The 10,000-nt window shown below is 48.4% G+C and overlaps 1 protein-coding gene across 11 annotated transcripts in view; it reads left to right on the forward strand.

Moving 5' to 3' along the window:
• LOC119595425 (transmembrane and coiled-coil domains protein 2-like) overlaps positions 1-10,000 on the forward strand; it is a 178,794-nt gene that overhangs the window by 110,082 nt on the left and 58,712 nt on the right. The gene's annotated exons all lie outside the window — the stretch shown is intronic.

Below are 10,000 nucleotides of genomic sequence, written 5' to 3' on the forward strand. Positions count from 1 at the left end.
AGGAAGGAAGGAAGGAAGGAAGAGAGGAAGATGTGAAGGAAGACCGGTAGGAGAATTGGTAGGTTGGCAGGTTGAGAGGAAGGTGGATGGCTAGTAAGAAAGAAATAAGGAAGGAAAGAAAGAAAGAAAAAAAAGGAAGGAGTCCAGGAGGGAAGGTAGGAAAGGAGGAGGAAGGAAGGAAGGAAGGAAGGGAGGAAGGAAGGATACGAGCTTGTTCGCCTTTCATTCGTTCCTTCCTTTTCACCGCCGCGGGAAATAATTCATAAGCATCGCCGTTCGGATGCGGGCGCTGCATGTGGGCCGCGCGGGCTGATGGCATGTTAATGAAGATGATCATGAAAGTGTGGAGACAAATGGCAGGCGCGTGTCCGGTTTCACTCGTAGGTTGTTATTGACTAAAATGCATTGCAGTCGCGGGGAGTGCAAACTAAACGCAGAAAAGGGAATTTAGGAATTGGTGGTGGTAGTACATATACGTGTGTGTGTGTGTGTGTGTGTGTGTGTGTGTGTGTGTGTGTGTGTGTGTGTATATATATATATATATATATATATATATATATATATACACACACACACACACACACACACACACACACACACACCACACACACATATAAAATATATATATATATATATATATATATATATATATATTTATATATATATATATATATATACATAAATACATACATACATAAATGCATACATACATACACACACATACACATACACATACTAGCGTGAGTGTGCCTGTTTGTTTATTCATTTGCTTGTGTATTTATTTGTTTGTGCGTGTCTCCCAGTATTTAGTGTAAGACCACTCGCTCCCTCCCGCCCCCTTCCCTCCCTTTCGCTCTCTTTTTCTCTCTCTCTTTCCCTTATCCCAGTTTATTCCTCTCCTCCTCCTCCTCCTCCTCCTCCTCATCATCATCATCATCATCATCATCATCATCATCATCATCATCATCATCATCATCATCATCATCATCCTTCTCATCCTTCTCATCCTTCTCATCCTCCTCCTCCTCCTCATCATCATCATCATCATCATCCTCTCATCCTCCTTATCCGCTATCTTCCCCACCTCCCGCCATCTCCCCTCCGTCTCTCCGTCTCCCCCCTCCCTCCCTCCCTCCCTCCCTCCCACACCCGAGGAACCTCAAAGTAGACGAGGGAAGTTTCGGCAGCGGTGTTGCCATAGTGACGGGACAGAGGAAACGTCAGTAGAGTTGATAAAGCCGTATTTATTCCTTCCTTCTACTGCTCCCTTGCTCCCCTTTTCTCTCCCCTCCCCTCCCCTTTCTGTTCCCTTCCACTCTGGTAGATTTTCTCGCCCACTAATTCTTTCTCTCACTTTCGCTTTCTCTTTTTTTTCTTCATTTCCTTTCGTCTTGGCGTCTTTTCGTCGTTTCTCTTCCCTCTTTGTGTGCGTGTGTGTGTGCGTGCGTGTGTGTGTGTGTGCGTGCTTGCGTGCGTGCTTGTGTGCGTATGTGCGCGCGTGCGCTATATGTCTTATCCTTTTTCTCCTTTCCCCATTCTAACATGTCTTCACGCCATTCTTGCTGAGGTCATTCCTCTTTTTTACGGACCAGCACTTCACCGGCAATGCTGGAATTCTTCACAGCCATTGCTTGCCCAGAGGTCAGCCTCCCTTCCCCCTACCCCTCCTCCGCCCCCCTCCCAGGCATTCCTTCTCCCTTCTCCCTTTTTATCATCTGTCTCTCCGCACGCCCTCATCCAGAATCTTAGGTCAGCGAGATGTCCATTTTCCTCGTGTGTTCGCATTTTTCTGATTCTTTTCTTTCCTTTTTTTTTTCTTTCTTTTTTCGTTTTGTATTTATTTTTCTCATCTCACTGTCACGTCGTTAAACCCAATTACCTTGGACGAACCCTATTCCTCGCTTTATTGCTTTTACACACCTCAATTTTTCCCCCAAACACAGGCCGCAGTTTGAGCCAACACCGGCCGCGTTTTCCCACTGGCGGACCTCCATTTTCCCAACACCTATTTGTCGGTACTCTTTCAAAGGCTCCGGTCCCCCCCCCCCACCCCAACCCCTACTCCGTGTCCCTATCGTAAAGCCGTGCCTGTCGTTGAGGTCTTTTGTTTTTCTCTTCTCTGTATTTTTCTCTCACTCTTCCTATGCCCTTTATCTTATGTCTACTTCTTCCTTTCTGATCCCGTCCTGTTTTTTTCCCCTCTCTATCATATTGTCTTATTTTTCTCATTCTCTTCTTCCTGTCATCTTCACTCTTCTATCTAGTCCTCCTCCTCCTTCTCTTATTTCTCTCCTGTAACTTTTCCTTTTTTTTTTCCTACTCCTTATCTCCTCCTCCCTCCTTCACCTCCATCATCACCTCCACCTCCGTTTTCTCTTGGTCTTCTAAGGAGAGACCAAAGAAACAAACGTTTGCAGTGCATAGTAAATAATAAAAAAAAAAAATGTTTTACGGCTTGGGAGTTCCAAACAACCCCGTGGCTCATGTTTGATCTTTTGTCTTTGTCCATTTCTTCTCTCACCACTGAATCTCTTTTGTTTTCCTAATGTTGCGTCTTTCTTTTTCTTCGATTATTTTTGATCGGGTGCTCGTTCGACCTCGCACAGGGATCCCTGCCTCTGATACTTACCCTCTACTCTACTCACACACACGCACGCGCACCTTTCTCTTCGCACGCACGCACACACGTACACACACATACATAGCACAGCACCGCACACGCACACGACACACCACACACACACACACACACACACACACACACACACACACACACACACACACACACACACACACACACACACACACACACACACACACCTCTCCCCATATACGCACGCAGACACGTAGCATATTTCTTCATTTCATTCCGGAGTTCCTGTTTGCAGAGTCGCATTAATCTGCGACATCTCTGTGAAAGGGAGATGCGGCGAAGACGTGGCACTGCAGCGCGTCAGGAGATTTGCCGTGACGTGTTGCTTGAGTGACTGGGGACTCTGGAGGGGCAGAGAGGGAGAGAGGCGGAAAAAGGCAGAGAAGCAGAAAGAGGCAGAGAGGGGGAGAGAGGCAGAAAGGCAGAGGCCAAGAGAGGGAGAAAGAATGAGAGAAAGAAAGAAAGGAAAAGTTGTAAAGAACACCAGCAAACGCACGCACGGTCTGACTCCATGCACTCACACATGCCGCAGCACCCAGGATACCCGCCCGGCTTCTATGTGAGGCCCGCTTAACTTGGTTATATGAGTTCTTAGGAGGATATAAATCCCGTACTAGTGACGAGAAAGGAGGGGGGGGGGGGGTGAAGGGAGAAGGGTGTAAGGGGAAGGAGAAGGGAGGGAGAGAGAAGGGACGGACTGACACGCTGTTCTTGGAGGTCCCTATGAGTCTGTCTGTCTGTCTGTCTGTGTCAGAGAGAGTGAGTGAGTAAGTAAGAGTGTTAGTGAGTATTTTTATGTTTAGAGTATTGAATTCGCTTAAACTGACAGCTGTCGTACGAAAAAAACACCACGAAATGGATGTAAAATAATGATTGCCAATGTTTCCTTTTACCGTTCGGTTTTCTATATTTCAGAGAATAAATTGACGTGAAGTCAAATATTCTCTACAATTTTGCTGATTACATCAAAAGAGGTACCAGCAGGAAATTCTCCATTAATGTTTGTAATCACTTCTGTTAATTAGTTCTTTATAAAAAGAACTGTTTTACTGGGTAATATTGCGATGTGTTCTGCGGGCTTTACTGGGTGAAAGGAAAGAAGTGAGTCTCTCTCTCCCTTTCTCTTTCTCTTTCTCTTTCTCTCTCTCTCTCTCTCTCTCTCTCTCTCTCTCTCTCTCTCTCTCTCTCTCTCTCTCTCTCTCTCTCTCTCTCTCTCTCCACACACACACACACACACACACACACACACACACACACACACACACACACACACACACACACACACACACACACATATACACACACATATATACACACACTCACTTACTCTCACTCCCTTTATTTTCCTTCTCTCTCACCGTGTTCTCCCATCTCCTCTTTCCTCCTTGTCTTCTGCCTCTTCTAGTCTTTCTCTTTCTCCCTTCCCTTACTCATCCTACCCTGCCTTCCTCTTCCTCCTCCTCCTCCTCCTCCTCCTCTTTCCATTCCGCCTACTCCTCCTCCTCTTTCCATTCCTCCTCCTCCTCCCCCTCTTTCCATTCCTCCTCTCCTCCTACCCCGTCTTCCCCCTCCCCTTCCCCCCATTCCAGCATCCATCTTCCTCTCGTCTCAGTGTCTTCCCTCACGCACACGAGCCCCGGATGACAGCTCATGACGTCACCGCGGCGTGCACACCCCACGCCCTGCGATCCTCCGTGGAAGCCCCCCGGATGAAGGCGGCCTCTCCAAGGTATTAGCAGGAGAGCAGGAGAGCAGGAGGACAAGGAGGAGGACGCGAAGGCCAAGAAGGAAGGGGGGGAAGGAGGGAGGTAGGGAGGAAGGAGGGGAGGGAGGGAGGGAGGAAGGAAGGGAGGAAGAAAGGAATGGAGGGAGGGGAAGAAAGAAAGAATGTAATGGAGAGAGAGAGAGAGAGAGAGAGAGAGAGAGAGAGAGAGAGAGAGGAGAGAGAGAGAGAGGAGAGAGAGAGGGGGGGGGGAGGGAGGAAGGGGGGGAAGAAGGGGGGAGGTGAGCACGGAAGATGAGATTCGATCTGGCGGAGTATTTGGATAGATGTAAATTTTTACTAATGTGTTTTCATGATTTTATTTAGTGAGGGGGGGGGGTCGGTAGAGAAAATAAAGGCAACGAAGAAGAGAAATGCAAGAATGAGGTGAGGAAGAAAAATGCGTATTAGCGAATGAGAGAATGGACGAGAAAGGAAAATGCAATTAGGGTCACACGGGGAGGAAAAGGAAGAGGAGAAATAGCAGCAGGAGCAGCAGGCGGTTAGTTATATTACAACCCCACACAATCCTGCTTTCAAAACGCTGGTTCGCCCTCCTCCCTCGGGATGGGCGGCTGGTACTCGAGAGGCGCGGCCGTGCCTTGTGTGGCGGAGGCGCAGCACTGCCTGGGGACGCCTAACGAGAGTGTGTGTGTGTGTGTGTGCGTGCGTGCGTGCGTGCGTGCGTGCGTGCGTGCGTGCGTGCGTGCGTGCGTGTGTGTGTGTGTGTGTGTGTGTGTGTGTGTGTGTGTGTGTGTGTGTGTGTGTGTGTGTGTGTGTGTGTGTGTGTCTCTCTCTCTCTTTGTCTCTTTTTCTGTCTGTGTCTGTGCATACATACATACAAACATACATATGTGTGTCTGTGTGCGTGTGTTTATGTGTGTGTGTTTATATATTTATATCCCTCGCATACGTCATGAGAGAATATCAATATCAATTAAATGAATATCCACAGCTGTCATTATGTTATCCCATGGATAATTATATTGTCGAGCCATGAATTTGGTTGTGTTCGATCGCCGTCATATCATGATTGGTTCAGCAATAAATGATGCGGCAGCTTTTCCAGAGTTAATGTTATTGCCTGTGACTAACTGAATACCTTCATTTGTGTTGGTGACTGCCGGTGCGTGAGGTTCCTTGTGTACTTCTGCGTCTCCTAGGGGACCGACCGGAGGCTCTTTTGCGGCGGGGCCTGCTTTCCCAAGTGCCATTACTCGACATCGTCCGTTTGCCTTGCCTAAACAGAGCGAGAGATGGGGGAGTACGTGCGGCCCAGAAATCGTGTGTCGTCGGGCGTTTGCCATCGAGCGGCGCTTGTTTATGAATTGGGTCGCCTGTGCGAACACCTCCGCTATAAATATCGAGTTTCTGGGCTTCGTCGCGGGAGGCCATTCCTTCATCCCGCCGCGCGCATCCTTGGCCATCGACGTCGGCTTTGTTTTCATCGCATATGTCCTCAAACCTTGGGGAAAATAAAAAGCTCAGTGACAAAAAAAAATGTTCTTCTGTAAAAGAAAGAAAAAAAAGACGTGTTATCGCCTTTGCTCAAAACAAGAGTGCTAAAAATTTGCTTTTACATTTTAAAAAGTCTGTGCCAAAAAGAAAGAAAAAAGATATCACTGCTGAAAATGTTATCCCCTAGATAGCATGTGTCAGAACTCCCCCCCCCCCCTAAAAAAAAAGTAAGAGAATAGAAAACGAAACTCTGCTTAAATTCTATTTTCCGAAAAAGGTTTGCGCCAGTATCACCTCGCCCGCCGCCCTCGCCCCCCCCCCTTGACACGTGACGGAACGAAGTTATGCGCTCGCGACGCCGCCCTCAGCTGGCCAGTCCATTTGCGCGATGGGCGGCGTGGGCGGCAGAAGATGGCTCTCTCCCTTTTATCTTCCTTCTGCCCATAATTTTGATATCCAGAAGTCAAGGAAGGAGAGAGAATGCAGTTTTAAACGGTCCATATTCAGATGAAGTGGAAGTTTAAATGTTTCATGAATGAATAAATACATGGATATTTAGAATTTCTGATAACGAACTGCTGTTATGGCTTCTAATGAAGGGACTGATTAATGCGTAGGAAGTAGGAGCAGATGACTGAATGCAGATGCGTCTTGGTTTAAAACAGCAAGTCTCTCTCTCTCTCTCTCTCTCTCTCTCTCTCTCTCTCTCTCTCTCTCTCTCCTCTCCTCTCTCTCTCTCTCCTCTCTCTCCCTCCCTCTCCCTCTCCCTCCCTCTCTCCCTCCCTCCCTCCCTCCCTCCCTCCCTCCCTCTCTCTCTACCCCCCCCCCCCGCGCCGGAAGCAGCACTTCGTACTGCGTCTGTACACAGGCCTCGATTAAATTATACCCTTGTTTTCTCGGCTGTGGGTACGTATGGACTCGCCTCGCACACCGGGAGAGCGAGTGGTTTGTGACTTCATTACTCTGGCGACTCTGAATCACTCTGATGTATTCCCTGCTGGCCTCGCGCGTTATGTGTGACGTCATTACTCTTCTGGCTTTTAATTGCATCCCTTGATAGATTCCCTGTCGTTTTTTTTTTTTTTTTTTTTAAGTGTTTTCCTCCATTTCCATGTTGTTTACAAGGTGAAAGCGGAATATTTGTTTTCTTTTTTATTTACATATTGGATTCGTAATTACCAAGGAATGAATTAGGGACCTTTTTGATGAGCTCTTCTGGTCGACGAGACGCTCGCCCGATGTCCCGCCTAATCGGATCTGAGACTAATTGCTTTTTGGCGAATTTCAGTTTGCGGATTCGAACGTAGGGGGCGGAGAGGGAGAGGGAGAGGGAGGAAGGAGGGAGAGAGAGAGGGAGGAAGAAGAGAGAGAGGGAGGTGGAGAGGGAGAGGTAGAGAAGACGACAGAGAGAGAGAAGTATGAGGAAGAGAGAGACCCACAGAAGAGAGAAGAGCTTTAGTACGGTGGAGGGGAAGCAATTGAGAAGCGAGAAAGCAGGCGGGCGTCTAGAGCAGCGACAGAGAGACTAAGTATGAAAGTGGACATGAGCGGAAAGAGATCTTTTTTTTTTTCGACGGGGGAGAAAGTGGCGAGCATTGGGGGAAGAGGAAGGGTGTTTGGGGAAGGAGGAGGAGATGGACCAAAGTGAGTGGAGCTGGAATAGGGGTCGTGTGTGTTGTGAGCGTGTGTGTTTTTCCCTTTGTGTGTGTGGTCGTGGAGAAGAGAAAGGAAATTGTGTGTGTGGTGTGGGTGTTTGGGTGGGTTGGGTGGTGTGGTGAGGGTGGTGTGTGTGTGTATGTGTGTGTGTGTGTGTGTGTGTTTAAGAGAGAGAGAAAGAGAAATGGAAAATGTGTGTGTGTGTGTGTGTGTGTGTGTGTGTGTGTGTGTGTGTGTGTGTGTGTGTGTGTGTGTGTGTGTGTGTGTGTGTAGGAAAGGGTGACGCATAGAACACCCTTATGAAGAGGAAAAGAAAAGTCGTTCGGCCATAAATTGGAAATGGGGAAGCATAGCAGGGGGAGTAAATGGAAAGGGAGGCAAGAGCATAGTAATTTCCACTCTTTTTTCAACGGTAGCGGACTCCGCATACCCCTGAAACAGCCACAGAAAGCCACAGCATATCCGAAATACACATCAACCACAGGGAGATTTAGCATGACCCTCTCTTTGATTATGTGTATGATCAGGCATGTGTTGGCTGAGCTGCTGGAAAGTTGACAAAACTGTACGTAGCCTGAGCAGCGTGGGCATCACATTGCTATCACAGGTGTGTGCTGACATTGTAAACACAGGGGCCTGGGAGCGTACGGTTGCTGGCGCGATGATTGAACCTTGCCTCGTGTTTTTAGGTTTTTATTCTGTCGATCTGTTTGTCTGTCTCCTTATATCCATCTGTCTAACTTACTGTCTATCTATGTCCATCGCTTCTCAGTCCCTCTTCATTCTCTCTCTCTCCTCTCTCTTTCCTTTCACTCTTTCTTTCTTGCTTTCTTAAATTACCTTCGTGTTATCTTTTTAGATAGTAGCGTTTATCTATGTCAGTGGAACACGCCTGCCAGACTCACTGTCTCATCGCCATGCTTTGGCTCCCATCGCCATGCTTTGGCTCCCCGGGTCAATTTTAACCTTATTGTCCGTCGCTCTCCTGTTTACGTTCATTGGCCTTGAAATGTATCAGCGATCTCTCTCTCTCTCTCTCTCTCTCTCTCTCTCTCTCTCTCTCTCTCTCATCTTCTCTCTCTCTCTCTCTCTCTCTCTCCTCTCTCTCCTCTCTCTCTCTCTCTTTCTCTCTCTCTCTCTCCTCTCTCTCTCTCCTCTCCTCTCTCTCTCCTCTCTCTCTCTCTCTCTCTCTCTCTCTCTCTCTCCTTCTCTCTCTCTCCTCGTCTCCTTTCTCTCTCTCTCTCTCTCTCCTCCTCCTCCTCTCTCCTCTCTCTCTCTCTCTCCTCTCTCTCTCTCTCTCTCTCTCTCTCTCTCGTCTCTTCTCTCTGTGTTGTATATATATATGTGTGTTGTGTGTGTTGTGTGTGTGTGTGTGTGTGTGTTTCGATGTGCAACCAGAGGGCGTTGCTTCCCTCTTCATGACGTCTTCAACCTTTTTGTAGGTCTGTCTTTGCGGCGTCTTTAGCGGGGTTTCGCCTCTCCACTTCACCGACACAGCGGGGGCTCTTACTCACGTCCCCTCCTTGACACTCGCGCTCGTTAGTCATTCATTTTCTCACGCTCCTCTCACGGAGGGAGCGGCCAGAATCCGGGTAAAGGAACCTAGTTATCTTGGGCTTCTTATTATCTGTCGTTTCCCCTTTTCTCCGATTCAGTTTTCTCACAGTCTGTGTCCTTCCCTACCTTTCTCCTCTTTCCTTTCATGCTTATTTCCTTCGTTGCTTCCTTCCTTCCCACCCCTAACACCCTCCCTTCCTCACCCTTTTATCTACTCCCTTCCCCCGTTCCCCGCTTTCCTCTTCCCTTCTACCTTGTCCCATTTCGCTTTCCATTTCCTCGCTCCACAGATTCTGTCTCGTTCTTTCCCTTCCATCCGTATGTAGACGCAGAACACGTGTGGGGCTTCCCTTTCATTCGTGGGAAAGGTGGTTCGTCGACGTGGCAGAAATGATCGGGAGGGAGGTAAAGAAAGAGAGGAGAGAGAGGGAGGGAGGGAGGGAAAGGAAGAGAGAGAGAGAGAGAGAGAGAGAGAGAGAGAGAGAGAGAGAGAGAGAGAGAGAGAGAGAGAGAGAGAGAGAGAGAGAGGGTGGAGGGGGGAGGGGGGAGGGGGAAAGGGAGAGAAGGGAGAGAGAGGGGGTGGGAGGGAAAGGACTAGAAGAGAAGGAGGGAGAGGGGGAGGGAAAGGAAGAGAAGAGAGAGAGGGAGGGAAAGGAGGAGAAAAGAGAGAAGGAGGGAGGGAGGGAAAGGAAGAGGGGAAGAGGGAGGGAGTGAGAAGAGGCCGGTGATATGTGCTAGTGGAGCATCTGAAAACCGCTTTACTTTCTGTTCGGGCGAGTCAGTAACATTATCTGCAACGTGCCTTTGTATGGTGTGACTCATTCACCATGATTTCAGCTCATCAGCTGTTTATTAATGGCCACCTGTGTGATCTACTTTTCCCACCTGTGTGGCTTATTTATTCCCCACCTGTT

This window comes from Penaeus monodon, chromosome 36, assembly GCF_015228065.2.
Source record: "Penaeus monodon isolate SGIC_2016 chromosome 36, NSTDA_Pmon_1, whole genome shotgun sequence".
In the NCBI taxonomy this organism is placed as follows: Eukaryota; Metazoa; Arthropoda; class Malacostraca; order Decapoda; family Penaeidae; genus Penaeus; species Penaeus monodon.